The 27,195-nt window shown below is 32.6% G+C and overlaps 2 long non-coding RNA genes across 11 annotated transcripts; one reads left to right on the top strand and one right to left on the bottom strand.

Annotated features, from left to right (window-relative positions):
- Window positions 1–12,283: 12,283 nt before the first annotated feature.
- On the top strand, window positions 12,284–17,244 carry LOC112293348 (uncharacterized). 10 transcript variants are annotated; one of them, XR_016501823.1, is made up of 8 exons: window positions 12,284–12,425; window positions 13,054–13,861; window positions 14,218–14,259; window positions 14,711–14,816; window positions 14,968–15,096; window positions 15,288–15,387; window positions 15,503–15,685; window positions 15,921–17,244. It is a non-coding gene; the product is annotated as an uncharacterized LOC112293348 (long non-coding RNA). The 10 variants fall into 10 exon arrangements; XR_016501827.1 differs by having other exon boundaries at window positions 12,290–12,496; XR_016501828.1 differs by having other exon boundaries at window positions 12,290–12,553.
- A 7,893-nt stretch (window positions 17,245–25,137) lies between these two features.
- On the bottom strand, window positions 25,138–27,165 carry LOC149989791 (uncharacterized). Its single transcript, XR_016501820.1, has 2 exons — window positions 26,650–27,165; window positions 25,138–26,430 (listed from the first exon to the last, which is right to left on the bottom strand). It is a non-coding gene; the product is annotated as an uncharacterized LOC149989791 (long non-coding RNA).
- Between the last annotated feature and the right edge of the window lie 30 nt (window positions 27,166–27,195).

Here is a 27,195-nt window from a genome sequence, read left to right as displayed (position 1 = left end):
TTCATGATACTTTCGAGTTTGAATTCAAGAACAACCTACTCTATTTTGAGGAAAAATTATACATTCTAGAAGGTAAGGTATGATTATGTGTTTTTCAAACTCGTCATCACTTTCTAGCAACTAGACATTTTAGATATAAAAAGAATTTGGAGCTAATATTGACAAATTTTTAGTGGCCTCAAATGTGAAAAGTAGTCAAAGACTTTGTATAATCATGTGATATTTTTTCAAGCTCTAAAACTCCTCGCCATCAACTTTATGGACTTCTTCAGCCATTGCCTATTCCAAAACAACTATGGTCTCTCATTTCTATGGATTTTATCATGAATCTTTTAGTCTTAGGTTTGTATGACTTTGTATTTAAAATAGTAGATTGTTTTATCAAGATGGCACATTTTGTACCATGTACAAAATCTATCATAGGTGAAGAAATGGCTAAGTTTTTTTTTAATAACATCTATTACTATCATGAATTACCTAAAGATATTATATTAGATAAGGAGATTCAATTTATATCAAGATTTTTAAAAATCCTTTTTAAGATTTAAAAAATAGATATAAAGCTCTCTTTGGCTTTTTTTTTTGAATTTGATGGATAAACAAAACGAGTGAATCAAGTTTTAGAGCAATACTTGAGGTGTACTATTAATTTTTATAAAGATGATTGGACAACTTCTTTACCATTGCTAGATTTTGCATATAATAATTTGGTACATTCTTCTACTCAATAAACATCTTTCTTTATCAACTATGGTTATCATCTACAACTTGATACTTTTGACTTTTCAAAAGTTGATAATATTGCAGCAAAAGATTTTATAAATTATTTGTCAGAGCTACATACAACAATAAAGGCACAATTAAAGAGAGCTTAAGAATGACAAAAAATTAATGTAGATGCCTATTACAAGGAACAACCACAATTCAACATAGGTGACAAGGTATGATTACTTCATTGCAATATCAAGACTACTCATTGTTGTGATAAATTGAGCTATTGTAAGCTTGGACTTATTTCTAATAGTGAATAAGTTAATCTTATTGCTTATCAATTATATCTATTAATATCATATTACATGTCATTTTGTTTGAAAATACATTGAATATTTGTTTGTGGAAGGTGGGATTGTATTTTATAAGTATCCAAGAATCCTAATATGTTTCATTCTTATAAAAAGAATGTAATTTTAATTTTAATTCAAAAGTACTTAAATCTAATACAAAGTGCTCAAAAACACTATTCTTAGTAATCTCAACTATACATAAATTTCAATTACCTTATTACTTTCATAATTAGGTAATTTTGAATTTTCTTTGCAAATTTTAATCCTAATCAATAAGCTTTAGCAAGCTACAACTTCTAATCTAATCATCCACTTAAAGTAAAATTTTGTACACAAATACTACTATAAGTCTTTTATGTATTAAAAAAGAATTTATTCCAATCCAACTTACAAATTATAAAAAAGTGCTTGAAAACCACACTAATGTTACTTTGTTGTCAACTTGAAAGTTGATGCAAATGTTTCAGTAGTGATTTCTCTTTTTTAAATCTTTAAATTTAATTTAAAATTTGCATGTAGCTTAATCTTCATGTATTCTAATATCATGCCAAATTTCATCTTGATCCGACTAGAAGATCTTCAGATATCATAAAAACTCTACTCCACCCCAAATTGCCAACTTTTGATACCTTCTTGTATCAAAATCTAGATATCTTCCAACTGCATCATTAAATTTTTACAAATTTTTACATACACTTAGTATATCCAATTAATCAAATACTATCAAATTTTAAATTATAGATGTAACACCAATTTTATAAACTAGTTAAAAGTACTAGCTTAAATTATATTGCATAAATTTCAAGTTGTCAATACAAACTATGACTTTGAATAATAATTTCTAAGTCTAAAAAATTCCTACAAAATCAAGCCTTATGTCTTTGGAATAAGTTCCAAGCTAGCTCACAAATCTTAATTGCTGATCTTCAAATAATAACTTGTTTTACTCTAGATTATTGTTTTAGTGGCTAGAGGTCTAATTTTGACCTTGTCTCACAAATGGTCAACCCTTGGGTATCAATCTAACCTATCCTAGGGATTTTTCAGCCCAATCTTATCTTCAACTTAACTTTAGTATCAACTATACTAATTATTTACCTATTTTAATTTAATTTTACTAATTTATGGTCTTTCTAAGGCAGTATAAGAATCTCTACAACCTAGAAGGTAAAATTACTAACCAACCTTTAACCTACTAACTATTAAGAGAAGAAAATAAACTGATATACTTTTATAAAAGCCATGTTTAAATATCTTGAATTATTATTAAATTAAGATAATAAGATATTAATTAAAATTTTATTTTTGATTATATTTTCACCATATAGTCGTATTACATCACAACATTGGAGTTTATGAAGATCCACCTTATATTTCATGTGTTCCTTCTTGAGTTATATAATACAATGAATATCTTGAAAAGAAGACAAATACCACCTTTTCTTATAAAAACGGATAATAATCAACAGTTCGAGGTAGAAGAAGTCTTAGATTTAAGATGGTGCCAAAATATGTTGGAATATCTTGTTCATTGGCATAGATATGATATTAGTGAATATACATAGAAGCCAATAAAGAATCTTGCAAATGCATCAAAGAGAGTTAAAGCTTTTTATCAACAACATCCATCAGAATTAAGATAAAGAATAGCAAATCTTCACTTTAAAAGAAATAAGATCCAAAGAAGATAACATTCTACCTTCTTTCTTTGTTTGTAGCTTTTGTGTATTTATGACATGAAAGAGATGGAGAACCAATAACTAGCAAATTCAATTCAAGATCTTTCATTTGCTAATTTATCAAACAAGACATTACAATTGTTATAACCTTTAAGATGACAAAATTTAGATGAATACCCTCAAGAATGACATGTCTTTTTTTAAATAAATAGCAAGATATAATATATTTGGTATCACGACCTTAAAAGAAGCTCTTAATATTTGGTAATTTTATTAGAATTAAGAAAAATTCTTGATAGTATTCCAAATGTTTTATTTGAAGGAAGTTACAAAGGCCTCAACAACAACCAAATAACATGGTGGTCTTTTTGCCTTGATATGAGATATTATTAATGGCTGAAAAGAACTATCATACATCTTCAAAAAAAATAAAGATCATAGTATGTGGTAATTATAATTCATTGTATCTTAGATTTTCTCAATATATGAAGACCCTTCTTCTTGGAACTCATACCTAAAAGAAGATGTAATGTCATGAATACACATAGGTACTCTAGTAAATACCTATATGATTAGGTAGAAGTAGAAAAAAATAGATAAAAATAAGTTAATTTCATAATACCTTCAAGAAAAGCTTCTTAGTAGTTGTATAGACACTACTTTAACTTTACATGTGTTTGTAGTTGATTAATAGGTTAGAAATTTGGTCGAAAAGTTAACCACATATTGATAGCTTCCAAACCAAGCCAACTATGTGGTGCATATATAAAAAACTTGCTTTAGAAGTTAAGATATGCATCTTATAAAGTCATCATGTTTTAGAGGTCCTATAGCACATTACTATGTAGCTCTTAGTTAAGAGTATATATAGAGGCAAGAGCAAAGCCTTCTTCACTCTTATTAATGCAATTCTAGTCCTTAATCTTGTTTTAAGATTTTTTAGTCTTCTTGTTTTTGACAATAGCCATTTTAGTTTAATATTATATCATCTTTCAATAAATTTTTAGTTCCATCCAATGACACAAGAATGTATTGAAGATTTTCTTTCTTCAAGATTCATGTCCTTGACAGTATTAAATTATTATACACAAATTCTACTAATTAGTAATTATAATTTACCTTTTAGAATGTATAATTTTCTCTAAAAAAAGAATAAATTATTCTTAAGCTCAAACTTAGAAGTATCATGAGATTTAAAAGAATTATTCTTAATATTATAAATAAGAAGATTAAAGGACATGATTGAATTTACTCAAAAAAGGTTGAATTAACAATTAATGTTGATTTTATTTCTTAAAGGTGAAAGTATTCCAACTTAAAAAGAATCTTTCTTTATTAATCAAAAGATGCATTTTCTTCTTTTGATACAAGATAAGAATATCTAAAAAAGACATCTAATAAATCTTATTATTTTTTGAATTGACAAGTGATCTTGATATCAAATCTTAATAAAGACATGTTCCAACGGGCTTGGCAACAATTCAAAACATGTATCGACATAAAGTATTTAAGATTCTTGTAATTTATATACATAGTGATTGGACTTGAGGTGCCTTCTAAATAAAAATGCCATTCTTGAAATAAATCCATAATTACAAAAAATTCTTTGTTGTGGATCTCATAATTAATCTTAGTTGTTAAAATTTTTTTAAAATAAAAAGCTACTTAATAGAGCTTATGATTTTCTCCCATTTATCAAAAAAAAAAAAAAAAAAAAAAAAAAAACAACATCCATAGCAAAGTGTAATGTGTTTGTTCCACAAAGAATGCATTGAAAAAATCTATACAATACAAGATTGGGATAAAAATAAATATTATCTTCAAAGCTTCAAAAGATACTTTAGCTTTATTGCTCCACTCAAGTTTGTCTTTATATGTGAGATATGTAAGAAGAGTTGCAACTAAAAAAAAGTTTTTGATGAAGATCTTATAATAATTAATAAATTCTAAAAACATTGTACATCTTTGGCTATTTTTGAGATCTTTTAATCCATAATAGTTTGGATCTTCTTAAGATCAATCATAAGACCATCATTTGAAATGATATATCTTAGGAAGTCAATTTGAATAGTATAAAAGTTATGCTTTTCTATCTTGGTATATAATCTTGTATCTCTTAATTTTTGTAATACGCCACAAACATGAAATTTATGCTCTTTTGTGTTCTTCAAGTAGATTAAGATGTTATCTAAGTAATAGATGACAAAATCATTAAGAAACACAAGAAAATATCATTTATTAGATGTTGAAAAATAGCTAGTATCTTTGTAAGTCCAAAAGGCATGACATTATATTCAAAATATCTATACTTAATTTAAAATATAGTTTCTTATTCATCTTTTTTTTTAATGTATATTAGATTATATATTTTTTTAGATCTATTTTTGTATACATCTTTGCTTGATTCAATTGATCAAGAAGTCTTGAAATCAAAAATAGAAGATATCTATTTTTGATGGTGATTTTATTGAATCTTTGATAGTTCTCACATATCTACAAAGATTTATTTATTTTCTTCATAAGTAAGATATGAGCCCTAAATGGAGATTTAGAATGGCACATGAAGTTTATAATCAAATTCTCATCAATATATTATTTGAGTATAGTCAACTAGTTTTATGATAGGCTGTAGATTGGTTCAAATGGTGGTTGAGTTCTTTTTTGAAGATTGATGGAACAATTACAAAAACAATGCTTTGGAAGAATATCTATATTTTTCTCGTCAAAAATTACTTGATAATCTTAATATTCACTTAGAATGTTACTTGAGATCATTTTTGAATCAATAATAGGTATGGCATATGTAGCAAAAATTGATTCTTCTTTTATAACCTACATAAAAGTTCTTACACCTATCAATAATAATTTGAATATATTGATTTTTTAGATTTTTGCTTGTATATCAGAATCTTAGACTAAACTATGGAAAAAAATCAAGGTCATAAGAAATCTACTCAACTTAAAGATTATAATTTTTTAGCCATAATAATCTTAAAATAATTGAATTAAAAAAGATCTAATTATATTAAATACTAATAAACTATTATGACCACTAATTTCTACATTTAAAGGAATAATTTCATATGTATAATCTCTAAAAGACAATAAACAACCATCTATTACTTCTACATGTACAAACTTGGTTTTTTTAATTAAAGATATATCTTATTTTTTGACATAGTCTTTTTTTATAAAATAGGCTAAGGCACTCAAATCTAATAAGGCTAAAACTTTGTGGTTTTTTGGTCTTAAACAAACTTCTATTATAAAACAAGGTGAAGGATTTGAAAAAAAAATAACACCTTTATTAGATGTTAAATAAGTTCTAGCCACACAATCTTTATTATAGTTGGGGAAACTAATTTTTCAACACCTCATCTTTTTTAGCAACCATGCTCCTTATTTTGTGATTGCATTGCTCTTTTGAGCAATGTTGAGTAATATACTTGAATTCTTTATAATATGGGCCCAAACCTACATAACAATGATAAGTCTTTTTTTACTTAATAAAAAGTTTAAAATGTATTATTTTCATATTATTACACAACTAATAGATAAAAGAGTGAGAAATTATTATATTATAGAATATCTTATTTCAAAATATTATAAAAAATTATCTTAAAAATATAGATAATAGTCAAAAATTAATAAAATTAAAAGTGAAAATGTTGTTTTTTTTGCAAAGTAGGCTTTTACTTATTTTTTAAGGCCATAAATAAGGTAAAATAAGATAAATTAGAATTAGAAAGGATATAAATATATCTATAAGAAAATTAAAATTTAGTTTTAATAAAAATTACTTCAAAAAAATAAGAATTAATATCCAAAAAAGACTGATTGCCAATCAATATTGAAATTAAATCTCAAGACACAAAACTATATACCTACAATATTTTCAATTTTTTAAAGCAATTTACTAGTTTCATCAAGCTAAAATTTATGTATATAAATAATAGAATTAATTTTTAATATATACGTAAATTTTGAAAGGTATTTAATGATGGAATTAAGAGATTTTGGCTTGGAAAGATCACCAATAAGATTGGAAAAGGAAGCCAATTAAGATTCAAGTGGATTTTAGGATTTATCTTCTATTTGGTAAGCTTGATCTTTTTAAACCTGTTTATATTTATTACTAGCTTAGTTATTAAGAGGTCTACAAAATTTGAATTGAAATCAATGATTTTATTGTTAGTTATAGAGATTTTAATTTGCTATAGGATTTAGAATTTATTTAAGATCTAAGGTTGGTTTGGAATTTAGGATTTTGTTAGGAATTATCTAAGATTTGTATAGAATTTTATTAGGATTTATTTAAGGTTTGTCTAGAATTTAATTAGGATTTATTTAAGATTTTTTGTATTTCTTTTATAACTTATTTGAAAATTAAATTAGACTTGATCAATATTTGATTATCTTTATTAAGCTTTAACTGTAATTTATATATGATTCTATTAGAGTTGTTAGGATTTGTTATTGCAATTTTTTTTACTTTCTATAATTAAGTACTCAATGCATTCTCAAACAAGACTTTATATAATACAACTTCATATCAATTTGCATAGGCTTTGATTTAGACAAGTAAGCTTCTGAAAAATTAGAAGGTGTTGCTATGACTTGATTTATAATTTTTCAACCAAATCTTTGTCTTTAGCATCTTTTAAAGAATTGATTGTTGTATGCAATGGCTTGAGTAATAAATTGCTCTAATGAATCTACTCTTAGAATTATCAACAATAAATCTTTGACATTATTTTTCAATTCATATTGAAACTGATTGATAAGGGTTTTATCATTCCAATCCTTGTCGCAAAGAAGATTTTAGAATTCAGCAGCATATATGATAGTTGAACGTGATTTTTGTAATAGCAATACGAGCTTTGTCTTTGCTACTCTTTTGCAATCACTTTCTTCAAATGTAGCTATAAATACTTTCAAGAATGAATTCAAATCATAGAATAGTCATGAATTTTTTGTTATCAAGGATACAAACAAACAGAGAATACTTCCAGATAGAAGTACGCCTTTGAATCCAATTTGAGTAAATCCATTAGAATATTGAAAAGGATGCAGTCTTAAATAGAGCTTAACTTATTATAAAAATATTCAAAATTTTAATCTTGTACTATCAAGATTTTCAAGCATATTAATTCTTGCCTCTTTTGTCCTTATAGAAGTGAGACTTTTTGAATTTGATTGTGAGGCTAATCTACTTGCTTCTCTCAACTACACAACTTCTTGGCATAGACTCTAGACTTCTTCTATAAAAATAAAAATAGTGCTTCTAGAGTTAGCATTAGTCTTGCATAAAATTTCTACCCTATGACTGTTGACAAGCTCTTGAAGATCTGCAATAGTTTCAAAACTGTTTTCACTTCCATCAAGAGTAGCATCTATAATTTTTCCTTCTATAGACAACTTAAAAAAAATTCAAAACTTAAATTAAAAGAGGGTAATTCATAACTTCTAATATGAAATTAAAATTTCTACTAAGAAAGGTGATCCGCTTTCATTAAAGAAAAAATTAGTGTTAGAAAACTAAATTATTTGTTTAAATGTGAATAGTCTACAATCTTTAAAATACAACAATAGAAGTGGAATAATCTACTTACTTCTAAAAAAAGATAAGAATATTGACCAAAGTTAAAAAGACCAAAAGTCTTAAAATAAAACTAAAGATTAAAAAGATGTTGATAAGAGTAAAAAAGGCTATATTCTTGCCTGTATATATACTATCTAACTAAGAGCTATGTGGCAATATTTTATAGAACTTCTAACACCCATTGGCATTGCAAGATACATGTCTTAATTTTCAAGGTAATTTTTTTATATGTATGTGAAATAATTAGCTTATTCTACAAGTAATATTCTATAAAAAAAATAAATAATAATTATTATATTTAATTATATTTTTTTTACATAATAAATATTAATTATAAAAAAAATTAATTATCATAATTGGCGTATTAAAAGCAAGATGAAAATTATCATTGCAAAAGACCAACAATCTAGATTAGTTGCTTGTATTGTAGTAGCTACATAGCCTTGTATTGCATTTCCTAATCATATATGATCATTTGGCTTGGCCAACCATTTGGATTTTTTTAATTAATAAAATTATATAAAAAACTAATAAATTATTCAAAATCAAAATCTATTAGTTGTATACTATAGAATAAAGTTGGTTCTTAGAATTTTGGTTAATTTTTAGAATTATTTATTTTTAATATATTAAATAATAGAAAAAAGATTATACATATTTTTGAATATTTTATTATTATTTCATCTAGTATATATATATATATATATATATATATATATATTACTACTACATTATAAAATATATGCATGAATTTTTTTTATCAAAGATTCAATATTTTTGCATCTATAACATTATTTAGACATATTTTTGAATGTTTCAAAATAATATTTTTAAATTTCATATGATTAAAAAAAACAAAAATCAATGCAATGTTCCATTTTTGATTGATTTTTTGTATAAAATAACATTATTATATGCATTCTTAAGTGATATGATGTGAAGATAATAAAAAAAGGTTATTCAGATAAAAAAAAATACTATTTTTATTCAATATATTTTTTAAAAAATCCTTATAAAAAATATATTTAAATTTTTTTGTCTATATATTTTTATTTAATTTTTTTTAGTGATTATAAGAAGATTCTAAGAATCATATAGATATACATGTTACTTAGTTTATATAATTTTTTATTATTATAGAAACAAGTATATTAATATTTCTTTAAAAAGTAGACTCTTTTCTATATTATGTAAGTTTATATGATGTTTTACAATATAAATTAGTAATGCTCAAGTTTCACAAGAATAACAAATTTACAATGTTGCATTTGATGAAAAATTTATAAAAAGTTAATAATTATTATCATGGTTGTATAAATATATATATATATATATATACACATACAAAGTTTTCATGGGAATATTTGAATGATTTTCTTGATCTTCTTTTTAAAGCTTTCTTGCAACCAATAGTAGGCATTAACAATAGAAATCATATTAAATATAAATTTGAATGCAGTTCCTTTGTAAAATATGAACGTTTTTAAATAAACCTTATTCATTAATTTTAAGTTTGATTTAATGGTGATAATAATAATAATAATAATAACAATCAATTCTTTTTGCAAACGTGTCATTACTATGTATATGTGATTGATCTTGGTTTTTACATAAAAAGTCAAGGTTCCATATTTTAATGTGAAAAAACATCTGATGTCTTAGAAAACAAATGCACTCAAATATTTGAGCAGTTAATCAGCTTTTTTATGCTGTAACAATATTTTTTCTTCTTGAAGTGTTTGACATTATTTTTTATATGATAGAATAATTAGTTTTATGTTGAAATAATTGACAAAGTGTTTTTCTTTCAAAAAAGAAGCCAAATAGAAAATCGTTATTGTTAAAGTTTACATAACTATGGTTATTAAGTGCCTTTTATATATAAACTTTTATTTTTTTTATTTGAATATAATTATTCTTTTACAAAAATATTTAATATAGTTAGTCTTAGTAACTGAGTTTTTGGAGATAATTCTAGATTCATTGCAACATATAATCTACAATTCATTTACAATGTTCATAATAATTTTGTAAATATTAAAATTTTCTTCTATTAAAAAATAACTAGAAATAAAATAAAATAAAATAATATTTCATAAGAATCACATAAAATGTCAGAAAAGAGTTAGAGTACTACAGCATGAAATAAAACAATAACAAGGTGGGCATTAGTAAAATACTATATTAGTGATTGACAATAGATCCATTCTAGAAAATATAAGGAAAAAATAAAATAAAATAAAATAAAAAATCAATGAATTTAAGAGATAGTTTGTATTTTTTTCTCCACACACATGATTACATTAGTAATTATATAAAGGTTTTAAAACATTATATATATATATATATATATATATATAGAAAACATCAAATTTACTTTGATATACACATCAATATTTTTGCATGTAATGATAATACAATATATAATATATTTCACAGAACAAGCAAGCATTGATGCAACTTTCTAAATCATGTTTGGCTTGACATAATGTACAGTCAAAAAATCGTCATAAAATTTATTAGTTTGTAGCAACAACCACTTCATAGCATATGATGGAGTGGAAAATTTCCACTACAATGAAAAGTCTTCAAATCATGTGAGATATTAATATTGTGCATAGACAAATAATACAAATATAATTCTTTTTGCACAATATTCTAATTCTAACAAACTAAAAAGAAAATATCTAACAATTCAAAACCTCTGCAGCTTGCAATTGTAAATTACTTGTAATTTTTTTAATACAATAATTTATAAAAGAAAAAAAATTAAACAATAATTAATTTTTTCACACAACTAAATTATCATATTGCTCAATCCATATTAATGACATTGTACTCTTTTATCCTTTTACATATATATATATATATATATATATGGATGCACAAAAAATTTTAAAAAATAAAACAAAGAACAAACAATCACACATGGTTCACAATAAACTACAGTCATATCCCAGAACTTTGAATACTTCATTTTTGCAACATTAGAAACCCAAATACAATTGCCAAAAAAATAAAAAGTATTTTGAAGTTGCAGATGACTTATACAGACTATTTCATAATCATCTTACACAAGAATGTTTTCCATTGAACAGAATTTAAAACTTAATAAACACACTGCCCTAAATTATTTTTGGATCATACATATTAAATACACCAATATCAAACTAGCTACATTCAATAATTGGACTTGAACACATTAGTATCATACAGAAAACATGTACCAAATTCTAGATCAAACATTAGAGTTCAAACACCAAATGTCACTACATATATACACTTCATGTACTGTAATGCATTATACATAGTTTTTAAATACTGCTGTCAACATTAGCACCTGTCTACCAACACAAAAACTTCTCACAATCAACATCAACCTTCACAAACAGAAAGTCACAAACAAATCAACAACAATAATAAATAAAGAAGTGTGCATTTATATGAATATATATATTAATAAATAAATAAATAGGGAATTGTTAAATTGACCAATGCATTCACTAAATCAACCCACACATCATCATTGGTAGAGGATCCAACCATTTTATCATTAGTTTTTGACCAATGTAGATCCAATAGGTGGGAATTTTGTGACAATGGTTAGGATGAGTGGATCAATTTAATAAATACTTGGGACAATTTAACAATTCCCCATTTTTATATTTATATATGAAATTAAATACAAATAGATAAAAATATAACCCCTCGAAAGACAACAAGCAAAAGCTCTAGAAATAGCTCGACCACCCCCACCATCACCCCAAGTCTTTGCCACGTCACACTATCCCCCATTCAAACAATCCGAGCTGGAAGCCTCGAAAGAACCCCTAAATTCCTTAAACAGAATTAAGACACGTGTCACGGACCGAAGTTTCGCTTCACCAACGCTCCGTTGACCCATGGGTGTCGGCCGAGGAGTCCGTGAGGTGGGGTGGAGGAGCTGGAGTGCTGAGAGTTGGAGATTCGGGGTCACGAGCTCCTGTGATCAACCTCAGCTGGATTTGAATCTACCACGTTTTTGCAAGATTTAGTAGCAGTGGAAATCACAAGGGTTTAGACTCTTGTGGACACAAGTTGGTGGGATTTCTTAGCTTGTAGTTGTGTTTCTGTGATTTTGAAGCTCACTGTCGGCTCGAAACCAAGATGCAGTGAGTTTGAAGAATGCAGCTCATTGTTGGGTTGAATTTCATGTATTTGGATATAGGGTTTGAAGCTCAACTTGGTGATTTTAACGGAGTTTTTGCTCAAAACGTTCCTTGTTGTGCTCATACCCACAGACTAGGTTCGTGAGTTGTGGTCGATTTGGAGTTGGTGATGCACATCCACCGATAGTTAGCAAGGTTTTTAAGGCTGTAATCGGAAATTTTGAACGCGGCTACTGCGTGTGGGTCCGGGGTTGTGCTGATCGATATCCTTTCTGTTGTTGGTTTGTGAGTGCAAGTGCAATGGAGCTATGATGCTCAGAAGCAACTTTGTTGTTTGGCTTTATTGTAGTGTCATTTTGGCTCGAAGAATCTTCAGCCTTGGTCTCTGGAAGGGTGGTAGCATTAACTCCTGGGTTTTTCGGAGCACGTGGAGGGTTTTCTGTTTGTTAGTTCCACCACCTTGCATAAATGGTTTGCTTGCTGTGTAACCCCGCATGTTCACTTCTTTGGTCTTTATTTATTTATTTATTTATTTTTCTTTTTTTTTGGTTGTCTTGCAGATGTTGAGTTTAACGCCAGTAAGGAATAAAAAGCATGTGTAAATTGAATACAGAGAGTTTCGAAAAAAACTTCTGTTGGTTGATACGGTTCTTTAAAGTTCCTTTTCTTTATAACAGGAAAAGAGAATGTGTACTTCGATAGGGTCCCAGAAGAAGCACGGTGAGTTAACTTACCAGTGCAGGAGAAGCTAATGAGGCAGTCTGGGTAACAGGGTTTGAAACTTGAGCAGTTGGTGGAGCTCAAATGCGGCGAGTAAGCAGGGCCAGTAGCGCGATGGTGCGCTGATATGGACGCTTGCGTACAAGAACCTACACAGCACCTCGAGCATACTCCCAGACCTTTTGGATAAATATTCATGGTGCAAGTTGTTCGACAGGTTCCAGAATCTGGAGGTTGTTAGTAGGAAGTGCGTGCATTTGATATATTTGAACCCGTATTACGGCGCTACCAGCAAGTAGAGTATCGAGACACATCAATGAAAGTAGAGGGTTCGTTACTGGCGACCGTTGCCCAATTCACAAGAAAAATGCCTCCTCTTAAGCTCATGAGGCTGAACGAGTTCGAGGTTGTGAAGAGTGAGAAGGCCAGGATGTGGAACCCGCCGTCTTGAACACAGGTTGGGGATGTGGAGGTGATTAGTGCTAGTGAGCTTCAGCATGTACAGAAGCTAAAGTTGACGGATGTCAGAGTTATATTATGTTAGGGTTTTTTGGGCTACGCAGTCATGAAGAGCTAACTCGAAGAAAAACCTTGGATATTGGAACCAGTTGCCACCAGCATTTCAATATCGAGCTCTCATTTACTGAGGTAAATTTCTTGTGTACTGTTTCTTTAGATCAAGTACTGACGGTATGGTCTTGTTTCAGGAAGTGAAACGGTGGGTTTTCCAGCTTTCCAGTTATCTTAGATCTTCCTCTTTTCTCTTCTGTTTTTTATTTTATTTTAGAGTGTATGGAAAGTCTCCTAAAGCCAACGTTTTTTCTTCATGGAAAATTCCATACTTTGCAGGGTTATTGTGCGGAATGTTTTGGTTAAATGCACCTGAAATTTACAATAATGCCTGAGCTTTGGTATCCGTATCCCGTCTGTTGCCTTCTACAGAAATTGTACATGACATGGTGCTAAAATGTGAAATGTTACGGTATCATTGTCTTGGCATACAGCTTAGTGCAACTCCGACAGCTCAAGCTCCCATCCCAGAAGCTGTAAGTGGTAGTCCGTTCAGAAAGTTCTTTATGGTTTTATTACTATTCATACTGTAAACCTTTTTAGTTTCAACTGTTTTATTTTATGATGTACAAATCCTAGGACTCAATTCTTCAACCACTAAATATCTCCTGATGGCTTTCGAAACTTGAAAGTGAATATTGACTGCGTTGGTATATGAGAAGTCTTTCACTCACATCGGTTGATTAATGCCGGTGGTTGACTCGTAAGCAGCGTCCTGTTGAGTAGTCTTCAGCCACTGAAAAATTCGAGGAGCTCAGTTTGAGCAAGTGATAGGGTGGGATGGATGTTGGGTTCTGGGAGTTGTAACAGCTTGCACTGGCCTGCAGTTGTTAGATCTGTCATGTTGCAGCTAGATCACATGTGCAGCTATAGCACCACAAAACTTCTGACTTGCTCAATAAACTTGTCTTTGTGTTCTTGCTGCAGTATCGGGAGCCATGCATTCATAACGTATGATGGAGCAACAGGTGTGGATTGGTGCTGGCAATACTGCTCACTATGGCACTTGAACGACTCAAATCTTCTTACGTAGGTGTGTAAAGTTAGATTACGTTGTTATGACGTAATAGAGATTTCATGCATAATTTTCTCTACGATTTCACCATGGTGTGCAATTATCCAACTCCCAAAACTTAAGGATCTGTTTTGTGATGACGGTTAAAGCTAGGTGCTGTGTTTGGCAGGGTTGATGTGTATCCCTAGGTGCACTGAATGAAGACCATCGAAGTTGGAGACTGCATTGACGTTACAAGCTTCGAACTGATGCACAGCAGTGCTGATTGTGAGAACCTACGGGAATTCGACTGCTGCAGGTTTGTCTCACACCAGCGGGGGTGGGTTCTCACGGGTTTGATTGGTAGGGACTGATGCTGTTATTGATTTGTAAGACTCATGAATCTTGTTTCTACTAATAGTCGTGTTTTGAATAATTGCTAGCCATCCTCATGTGAAGTTGGGTTACAAATGTCTTCAAGGTATCAACATTCTTTACTTCTTTGTTCAGGATTTTTGATGCACCGTGGAAACTAACGCTAGGGTCACAATAATCCCAAAAAAGGTCTTGAGGCCTGCAATCATTTTCTGTTCTGGTGTCTTTCTTTAAGGTCAGTGTTCACTCAATCAGTAGTTGGTACATGGGTATCAGTCAACTGTTGCAATGCTTTACTTCTCTTGGTTTCGAGATTTTCAGTCCACATACCTGACCTTCAGATCTTTCAGATTTTCAGATGTATTGGTACTTTCAGATCAGTGGGCATCGGAGATCAACGAGTTGCAGCAATTGCAAGTGGTTGTAAGCGTTTAAAGGTGGTAAAAGTAACTTATCGCGAGCACATCAAAGATGCAACGTTACACTCACTTGCAATGAATAGGGGAACATCTGCAGCAAGGGCTTGCTCTCAAGTAACCTCCACAGAAATCACCTAAATTAACTGTATACTACAATTACCTGCTAGAGTTGGGTGTCAAGAGCATCCGAATTGATGATCCCAGCTTATTGGCTCATTCGCAGGGTCGTTGAAACCTACTGTAGATACTGATGATCGTGGCAAAATGTTTTTTCTACTCTTTATTTGCATTTCAGATTCTCTTCCTCATGGTGGTCAGGTGTTAATTCATTGCACCCTGACCCTTGCAGATAAATATACTACACTGCCTTGTCAGATTTGAAGATGATGCCAGTTTCAAGTATGTCGTGCATGTAGGACATGCAGTTGGCACAGATCTAGGATGTTTCACGTGATATCTACGCCAAGACTTTTGGATGCACCAGCTTGAGAAAAGCGATGCTTTTCTTAGGGTTGTTTGCTATTCTAACTTCCGAGGTGGTTAGCAACTCGATTACCTGCGGATCTAGGCCACGCTGAATGGAGAAACTAGATCTATAGGTTTTTGGGGAGTTGCGTGGCCAGCTGAAAGTTTGTCGAAACTGTACTTATGAAGTGAATGTCGTCCTGATTAAAAGTAGCCTGTCAGCACTTGAGAGGCGATTCTTAAGATGCTTAGAACTGGGATATGAATACAACTCGTCTCCAATTTGAAATAGGTACATTGTGACAGTTCTCGGTCCATCTGAATATTTACCTTTCAGCCGTTACCAAGTCCACGGAACTCCTTGGGCTTAGTCCAAGCTTCATCTCTCGATTCAAGTTTTAGGAGAGGAAATGTATACACGAATGCGGACCCACATCAACATGATGCTGCTTGCGTGAAGTATGGGTGCTTCAAAGAAAACGTTCCCTGGAGAAGTGTTCCAGTCTCCATCTTATGTACAACGCATCTGTAATATGCAGATTTCCTCGCCCACAGGAGAGTGGCTCTTCTCAGTGCTTCTCTTTTCATTCAGATTTGCTCCTTCGACAGCGACAAACGTGTTCACAAGCTTACATTGTGTTGGATTTCAGGACGAAGCAGTGTGCAGATCAAGAGAAGCTGACACTAGGTTTCGTCTCCCTCCAATGCAGTAGAAACTCTGCTGATAAGCCATGGAAAAGTTGCAATTAGCATTACCAGAAACTGTAATTTCTCATGTTACAGTCTGATAGCTAGCTACTGGCTGTGTTGCCAGTTAGTGTAGGTGAACTTAACTTTTTCTTCTTCTCTTTCTCCTAGATTCTAGTTCTGTTTCTACACTAGAGCCATGGCTCTTAACTCCTTCGAGAAATCAGTTTCAGGAGAAAACATTCTCTTCCAATCCGTGTGTGGAAAGGTGGGTGCATAGATCCAAGCACCCTCAGAAATTCAAGATATGACTGTATATATATATATATATATATATATATGTATATGAATACATAAATATGCTGTAGCTAGCTAGTTAGTCAGTTATGTGGTGATCACCACAGTGAACTGTTGGGTTGATCTTTCACTGCAGAAGCAACTTCTACTACAATTTTGGCAGTGTCTGTAACCTAGAACTCGGGGTTGTAATTTTGTTTCATTTATTTTTTCTTATTTATTTATTGTCTGTGACAGAAAATGGCGCATCATGGGGCTTTGATACTCACGAAGCTTCAACATGACTGTATCATAACATGAAAAAATGAAAAATATTAGGAATCACAAGTGGGTTTATTCTTAGTATGAAATACACATGAATGGATTTTCATAAAATAATATTGCATAAATATTATACTTGGCATACAATAATGAGCACATGAAGTCGACAGCAGCACCAATCGTTTGCAGAAGTAATTGGTTATTGTGGATGTTTTTAATAACCGGACGTTGAAAAATTGTAGTATCGTTGAAATGATGATAACAGAGCAACCAGGATGCAAAATAATGTGGTCAATGTAATTATCAGATGTGTATTCACTGTTCAAGTATTTTTTGTAAAAACAAAATATTTCTGCAACTTGGCTAAAAGGAATATTTATGCATGTGCTTGGTCAATGGCACAAGGTGTAACAATCTGGTCAATTCACATCTCCACAGTTCCTTTCCATTTTCATTTCAGATTAGTACTTGTATTTTATTTTCCTTTGAGTGAAGATCAGAGCACATAATTCAGCTCCAATTCCCAATCACTTTTTGAAAATTTTCTAATGCCAAAAGAATCTAATTCTATGTGTCAATGTTTTTTTTTTTTTTTTTTTTTTTTTTTTTTAAATCTCATACAAGTAAACAAAATTACAAACAATTCTGTTAATAATTTGTTCTTTTTCTATCTTTTGATTCTCCTCATAAAAGGGATTCACACCTACAAAAGAGTGAAAGCAGCAAGAACAGAAAAGAAAATTACAGAATAAGAAATAAAGAAAAAAAGAAATAAATCCTTATAATGTTGAACCAGAGTCTTATAATGTAACCAAGGCTCACAAAAATGGAAATTATATATCAAAATCTTAATGAAAATCAAGACATTGATATAAATTTTATTTCTTAATTCAAATATATATATATATATATATATACCGTGAATGAGAATAATTGACCATTTCACAAGAACATTAAGAGAGTGATAATGCAAACTTGATTTTGTTATTTGGATAAACTACTTCATGTATTTAACTAGTCAATTGATGTCATGAGATTGAACCAATTTATTTAAGCCAAGTGGAAATGGATACACAAAATAATAAGGATTCAGGTCTATTCAAGAGGCACAAATAGTAGGAGATATTATGAACTTATGAATATCTTTTCCTTTTTAAATTAAAAAACCTGATGTTTAGATAGGAATAAAATCTTAACTGCTTCTGGATAGTATGCTCTTTTTAGAATATTTCTAAATTTAGACACATATACATACATACATGTGATGTGTATATATAACGTTGAACAGAACATGTGTATCCATCCAATTAGAATAAAAATTTACTTTTATACACAAAATTTAGAAAACCATTGGTTGATACTAAGATTCTTAGTTTCAATATATATATATATATATATATATATATTATAAGATCTATTTCATTAAAAAATTATAAGTACACCACAATTGATAATATAATGCATTAATTAATACGTCTATCTTGTTTGCAAATATAGAAAAAAAAAATAAGATTACCAAAGTAAAAATTTGAATATTTTTTTTTATCTTAGATTCGAAAATTTGAAGGAGAAATTTAAACTATCATCATGAATCGATGTAATTTTTTTCAATCATCTAAGAGTCATTGTGTTCGTGCATATTTCCATCTAACAAAATCAATTTTGTAACTACAATTTGTACTCAAAATTTATTAATAATAATCTGTCAACTTTTTATTGTTCATATTTGTAAGAAATTGTATATTTAATTTTGAATGATATATATATATATATATATATATATGTATTATAAAGCTTCAAACTTCACAATGTGGATTAATTTTTAAATTTACAAATACAAATTGACATTTTTACTATAACATGTAATTTATTATAAAAAATAGTAGAATTCTTCAATTTGTTCAAATCATTAGCATTGATTGTGAAATGAAAACTAAATCTACACTTTTAAACAATAATTGAAAATATTTCTCACACAACATAAACTTATACCATTCTTTCCAAGTAATATATCAATCAACATAGACTTTCTTGTTCAACTGTAAACAAAAAGATTCTCTTTCTTCCCACATCAACTACTTTGAAAAATCTAAATAGCACCATGAACACCATCAAAAATCTAAATAGCATCTTATTCATCCTATAGACTAAATACTCTTTGAATAAGAGAAATCAAGATGCACACTCTAGTATTTTCCAAAGTTGATTTGACTATTTTCTTGTCAAAAGAAACCTACCAGCTGTAAGCATCACAATGTGATAACATGGGCATGGCAAATAAAACAAGCGTACTAATATAAGCAAGTGGAAGAAAACGGATTCTCTAAATGAAGAGATAGAATTCAAATGTATTGCAAAAGATTTCAACTAACCATTGTGAGATAGCATATCACCAAGAACAGAAGCTAAATTGCTCTATTAAATCAATCGTATTTAAACTAAACCAAATAAGTATGATCTTTAGTGCTTCTGTGAAAGTTAATCAATCAAAAGCAAGATAGTAGAAGAGGTACCACCTGGTTGATTGAACACTTGATCAGGTTGGATTCGTAGTAGTTCAAATCGCCCCAAAAAGAGATAAAACAAAACGCCATAAAACCAACCTGCTTCATGTTTCAAGCTCCCTGCTTCCTAACCCTACATCGCATCTTGATGCTTGAAGCTCTGAAACCTACATAGCATCTTGATGCTTGAAGCTCTTAAAACAGAAACACCGCCCATTGGAAAGTTGATAACCTGCTTCCTGTTTCAAACTCCATGCTTCCTAACCCTACATGGCATCTTGATGCTTGAAGCTCTGAAAACAACACCGCCCACTAACCTGGACTGCCGATCTAGAAGTTGATCAAACCACATGCCACACTCGGAGAATTGATGTTGAAGGATAATCCCAGAGCCCCATCTATCCAAACTAGTGCGCAAAGAACCCTTCGGGATTATATATATTTAAGATATCTGGATATGGTAAAGGGCCGCTGCAAGTGACGGAGTTCCAGCAACTTGCCCTACCACGAACGTGCCCGCACATGCGAGACAGACGATCTGCCTGCAGCGACAATTACAGGTATGTGTGAGCTGCTCCCGCGTGGTCCTGCAGCACGGCGATCAGCGATCTGGTTCCAAGCTTCGTGCGCTCCCTGCGGACAGGACTCAGTGCGAAGGGGTTCCGTAATTAGATCTGAGCGCTGAAGCCAGGTGTGACGACCCAAGGAATATTTTATCAATAGGGTATTGATAAAATTACTGGGTGCAGGGTGCATTGCACCCAATAAATGGAAACTGGTTTAACACAGTGGGGTTTTTGTTTATTTAATTTCTCCATGTGTGGCAAGCCGGATCCTGGTTATTATTGTCAGTGCACGTTGGAGGCACCGGCAGTAAAATAAACAGTGCAACTTGATGTTGCGTTTAATATTACCCAGAGTATTATCTGGAGGTTCTAGTACTTTTTGAGAAACGACAAGTATAATACTTCTGTTGTTCTATTTCTAGACGACGACCTGGTAGATCTGGACTACAAAATTCGAGAGTCCGTTCCGTATATACCACTGTTCATCTCGTGAACTCGACAAGTCTTGTTCTGGCGAGGTCAAGCAGAAGCACTAACTTTTTCCAAGTTCAATCAAAACGATGGTCTTTAACTTGTTCAGCCCAGAATAAACATTACCATAAGATAAAACTGACCTGCGGTTGATAATTGAGCAGAAACTAGCATAGCCACCAATACCTGGCAGTACTTATTACGGTTGATGGAACAAAACAAATTTTGTAGCAGTAGGGCTTGTCATGGCTTTGCAAGCCAATATGGAACGTGCCTCGTATTAAGGCAAAGTGGTATAGTTTTCCTAATAGATTTAACATTGAACGAATGAGGAGGCCTCATGACAACCCCATTCATACTGTATCCAGTGTACCAGTCAAAAGCGTTTCTCGAACCGCTACATTGAACCTTGAGGCCGAGAACCTCGGAAAGCAATATCTAGTCAAAATAGTTGACAGAGAGAGTTGTTTGGCCATACCAGGCTGCGCCACTCCTTCATCTAACAGATACGTTTTCCATAATTGTCTGAGGCACAGATCTCTTACCTAAAATTTCAACCAAACGTGCCTAATGCCAAAACTTCCACAATTAGACTCAACTTGTGCTGTGGGCCCTTGTAGCGCTCAATTATAGGCTATGAACCTCCAAGACCTTCGGCAAAGTTTCAGAAAGATGCTCGGGTGATTGATGAGGTTACTTCCTTCATCTTTCTGTTCTGGCCTTATCAAAGATTAATTCCTTATCCCTGCTGCTTTTCCCTAAATATCGCGTCAATCAAACAATTTCTGAGGATTTGATATCTTTTTGGATTGAAGTTATGCACTTCAGGGGGAGTGGGGGGGGGGGTGGGGGGGGGGAGTGGCGAACAATGCTCTGCTAAGAGTGGGAGTATGATAGAGATACGAACCAGCAAGAACCACCGTTTGAGCAGGATGTGATCTCTACCACCAGTGTTTCTACCTTGGTTCAACAGTGACTGATCTGTTTTACAGTGGTGTTTCTCGCTCAAATTCGATGTGCAGCTTAGAAGAGTTATGCTGCATGTTAAGGATTTGTAAGATCCACAACTATACTGTGACTAGGTGTGGCATTTCCTAACAAGGTCTGCATTGGTATTAGCCCGATTACTGCGCGCCAGTGCCTATCTGGCGACTGCCAGAAGTCGACGTTAGATCAAATAAGAAATTGCTAGCTTGCTTGTACAGGAGTCGATCAACTGGCTCTTCCAGTCTATAGCTATGCACCCTCGCCAGAGTTGACTGTACATGCCCAGTTGGATCATTCGCACCCTACTTCCACATATTTTCGATCCAATTTTATTGAAATACGGTGTGAGTATTCATGATTAAGGTACACCACTCGAGAAGCACGATAACACGTAGGACGAATCTGGTGGTTGTTCTTATTTATTTCTATTTCCCAAGCAACTGAAAATTTGTCAACTCGAACTGATACCCTGCCAGGTGCCTCATGATATTTCAGTCATACTGTTTAGTTTTATGCAGTCGATGAAACTTTCATAATGACTGTGGAGATTTGGTTGGAGCCCTGACAACCAGCGTAAGTTTAACTGATGAGACTCTCCTTCGACCACTTAGAATCTTCGAATCCTAATTATACAATGCGTTACTTCCTTACCAACAGCGGACATAAAATCTATTTAATCATCCTTGTCTTCGATTACGATTGAGGATAGTCCTTTCCCCGAAATGAATAAATCCCCTTTATTCCTGTTATCAACACCTCTTGTTTACCCGACTTCTCAACTTGTTCAGGATGTCGGATGACAGTGGCAGAACTCAACTAACATAAAAGCCCTTTAACAGTAATGGGGAGCATAAATTGGAGGAATGTATCTTCTCCAGTAAGAATGCACCAATATTCAACACACACTACAGATGAACTTGGTCCCAAGAGTCGCTGGGTACTCATCAGACTTGAGAACGGACCCTGGCCCAGACTGGGTGCAACGCTCTCACCAAGTGCCTATCAGGGTCCTTAATACCCATCCATCGTGAAGGCACTGTACGCTAATGAGCAGTGAAAGGCAGGAATCCACTTCATGTGCCATGTTCAGGGCGAGGGACAACGGAGTCGCCATCACAGTGGCGAATAGAGAGAAAGAGAGAAAGAGAGAGAGAAGCCACGGTAACTGTCCACCCTGCTGCGTCTGGGGGATTTGGTTTGCATCATTCCACGTGCCTCAATACTCCGAATGTGCTTATTGACGCCAATCTGCACACAATCTCCAGCAACACGTGCTTCTATAGCCATCATAGCCAGTCTGGACACTGACAATAGCTCAATCCTGGCAGGCCCACCACCGGAACCCTATTGGTGAATGATCCAGGAGCATGGCTGCTGAAATTTCGGTCCGTAGGACGACGTCACTGCGTTTGTCGAGATATTGGGGAAATAATTAAAAAAAAAAAACACACACACAAAAGAAAACCATCCATCGATCCAGTCCGTCAGAGCCTCCGAAGTGGGCTTTCTCCCCACTTGTGGAGCAAATGTCGATGCCTGCTTCACCGCATCGCGGATTTACTTTCCTCTCACACACACGTCACCCGGCAGTTCTTCCACGATAGAAGGCCGATGACTGGAAACCGTGCCTCCGTTTCCTTGCAGCGGACCCATTCTACCAACCACGCGGCATCGAACTCCACCGACCTCTTCCCTACGCCACCAGCGCCCCCGCGACGCCGTGACGAATCAAAGCATCCCCACCGTGGCACTGTATAAGACCCGCATCACATCTATGGCGTGTCCTTTTCACTACCCCCTGGCCCACCCACTGCTCAACTGGTACTATGCCTGGAGCCACTCTAAATCCCATGCTCCAATCTAAAGACATGCAAGAGGGTTACTTACCACTACAAAGTCGCCCACTGGGACTGATCCCCTCACGTGTCAGGCAAATGTTCTTCTGGGTTGGTGTGTATCGTGTGGACCGGTGGGGCCGGCACTTGAGACAAGATTGGGTACAATGGTGGGGCCTTTATTATACAGGGAGCTTGTTAGCGCGTCATTTAGAGTTGCGTGAGTGGAGATGGCCATAACGCGGTCTATGGTCGCGCTGTGAAATCAGCGTCTGACATCGATGTTGTCGTGACTTGAAAACTTAAGGGATAAGGAAACTATAACAACAATAACTTTTTCACCAATTAGATTATACATGCACTACGAATAAGACAAAAGCTAAGAGATAGTAGGGCAAACCACCACATGGAAGGCATTTTAATAACAATTTGCTCATTGCTGCATTTGTTAGTCATTATTCCCACCTGCTTTCAGAGTCAAAAAATTGTGTGTGTCTGTGTGTATATATATACATCATTGGTATTGGAAGTAATGACAAAATTTGAATGTCATTGTGGGTTGAAAAACACTTAGTCTCTTCTATTGTTAAGGTCCATGCATAAGATTTAAAGCCATGAGTTTGAGTGGAGTTTCATCTTTGAAATCAACCATGGAATCCATGGGATTTTTTTTGTGACATTATTGCTTTGGTGATTTGTATTCTATAAATGATTTTTTCAACATAAAATAGTGGATACATATATATCAGAAGTAATATTTTAAAAAGATTATTTAATTCCATGCTTAAATGTATCACAATAATTCTTTACAAAAAAACATACAAACTCAAGTATCCGACACTATTGTTTTACAAAATGAGTCTTTTCAAAGTAGAGAACAACACAACTATCTCTTAGCTCTTGTCTTATCTGCAGTGTATGCATGTGTGTATATTCATAATCTAATTGGTGAAAAGTTATTATTGTTATAGTTTTCTTATCCCTTGTTTTCAAGTCACAACAACATCAATGTCAGACACTGATTTCAAAGCATGACCACAGACTGCATTAATGTATCCACTTCAGGAATGGATACATTTTCCATTGGTCCAACTCTACAACCTCGACTCAATTGGTGATTGTTATTTTTATTCAAGAATACATGATTACTATGAAAGTTAAAATATACCCAAAACTTCTACATGTGTTTGATCATTTGGAATATTTTGAGTTAAAAATGCTTATAAACAATATTCAAAAAAAATTTGTTGTTCCCATACTTAAATGTATCAAAGGTATGATTTTTTTGAAAAATCTTGCATACTCAAGTATCCAACACTTAATGTTTTAAAAACATATGTTTTAAAAACATATGTTTTTTCTGAGTAGATAACAACATGTGAGATTTCAATGGTGGATGTATTTTTCATGGGTTCAACTATCCTTCAACTCTACAACTTCCTCTCAATTAGTGATGGTTGTCTTTTTTCAAGAATAAATGTTTTTTATTTTTTATTTTTTATGAAAATTATAATATCCCTACAATATCTAAAAGTTATTTTTTGATATTGTATAAAACGTATCATTTCACATGCTCTTTAATCCTACTATCATGTTTCAATTGCTATTTTAATACAACTAATACATTATTCTACAGTATTTTTACATCAAGTAAAATTTCACTTATTCTTCTAATACACAGCATTATAATTATCACTCACCATTGATCTTACTTGAAGGTGTTGCTAGTGTCTTGTCATGCTAATAGATTGAAATTGTAATGTGGTTCAATTTAAAATACATAATACAAACTGGTTTGATCAGTTTGGTTATGTTGATTATCATGCTGAATTTATAAGTATACAATTTCGATCTACAAGAAATACTTTTCCTCTTATATGGAATTGTTAAACCATTACATATCGCATATATATATATATATATATATGTATAGATGTGAGTGTGTGTGTGTGTGTATATACATGCACACATGATGTGTATATTATACTGCTGTATGATGTGTCTCAATGATATGTCTTTTTTGTGATTTCATCAATGACACAGTATACATTACATACAAATTCAAGAGTAACATAGACTTTTTTCATCAAAACTTACACTTGTTTTAATAATTCACTATTAAGTGTATAGATTTATCCAAGGAATTAGTTGTTGGTACAGTTGTAAGTAGTTTTTAGTAGAGTTAAATGAGAGGAACAATTTTGTTGAGAAAATACATTATTTATTCTTCTTCTTTTTGTCTTTTTTGTCTTTTATTTTTATTTTTAATTTTTATAGTGTACATATGTAGGTGTGCATGCACACACACACACACACAACTATACATATGTATATACACATACTCTATACATCATGATAGCATCATGCATCATTCATCATGATACTCAAAACATAAACCTTTTGTATAATATTAGGGGTGATGCAAACCATACTTCAGAAGTAAAGAAATGATGCATATCTTGTTGTAACAAATGCAAAGAACTATGTATCAATACATACAAATGCAAGTGCAACACACATACTATACTATAGCATCCTATTTCTTTTTCTTTTTTATCTTAGGAGAAAATTAGATTTTTATTTTCCTCTACTGACACATGAATCCATAACCATTGTGCATACAAATAGTTCAGGCACTTAACACAAATCAATTCTAAACCCACCAAATCTAGACAAAATGGTAGCATGTCTTCACATGATAATGACTTTGTCTGTGAACACACCTTTTCCAGGAACTTTGAATCCAAGTGTGCACTTCAGGTTGACCTGACACATGATGGACCATGCTGCAAACAAACCACCCCTTTCACATCAGTAAAGTAATCTTTCCCTCACAGAATCAATATTCCACTGTACAGCCTTCGCAGAACATAACCAAACTAAACTAACTAGAGACTACAACCCAGTCAAGCTGGATTCCATAACAGAGGAGATCTAGGTATTGTTTTTAATTTTTTTGTGATAGTGGTGTGTAGGTGAGTGAGAAAGGGAGAGAGTAAATTTACCACACAAGTTTTAGATCGGAGTGCGGAAGATGAAGCAGGCAATGGAGTCAGAAGGATGCAGGAGTAGATTCTGAAAACAAGGTGATCATTGCTGTGCTCATGCAGCATGTGAAAGGCAAGGGAGCAAGGAACCAGAGAGAGGTGTGGGTGGGGGCCCGGAGGCAGGATAGGGCCGAATTCAACGCCCTGGACGATGAAGCGCAGGGGCATGCTGCGTGCAGGCGCCCCTCCGGATTCTGTTCATCGTACCTACTGGCCCCTACTCTCGGCGTGTCGGCTAACCTACAACCGCACCACCAAGCATAGGGGTACTGTTTCTCTCATGCCTTGGGGCCCGGAAGGGGAATGGGCAAAGCTCCGTCGAGGTTACAAAGTCGGTGCATTCCAAGTTCCCAACCTCGGCCCAGGGTCCGAATTCTGTTTGCAGCACCTTCCCCACCGAAAGGGCCTTAAAATATACATCCACATCCTCCTCGCGTTCGCTAACCCCTCCCATCAGGTGTGACTCTAAGCCAAAGATCCAGGAAATCCCAAAGGTAATGGCAG

Source organism: Physcomitrium patens, chromosome 2 (genome assembly GCF_059467195.1).
Source record: "Physcomitrium patens ecotype Gransden chromosome 2, ASM5946719v1, whole genome shotgun sequence".
Classification (NCBI taxonomy): domain Eukaryota; kingdom Viridiplantae; phylum Streptophyta; class Bryopsida; order Funariales; family Funariaceae; genus Physcomitrium; species Physcomitrium patens.
The sequence above is the reverse complement of the archived record's forward strand: the minus strand, read 5'-3'. Positions and strand labels throughout refer to the sequence as shown.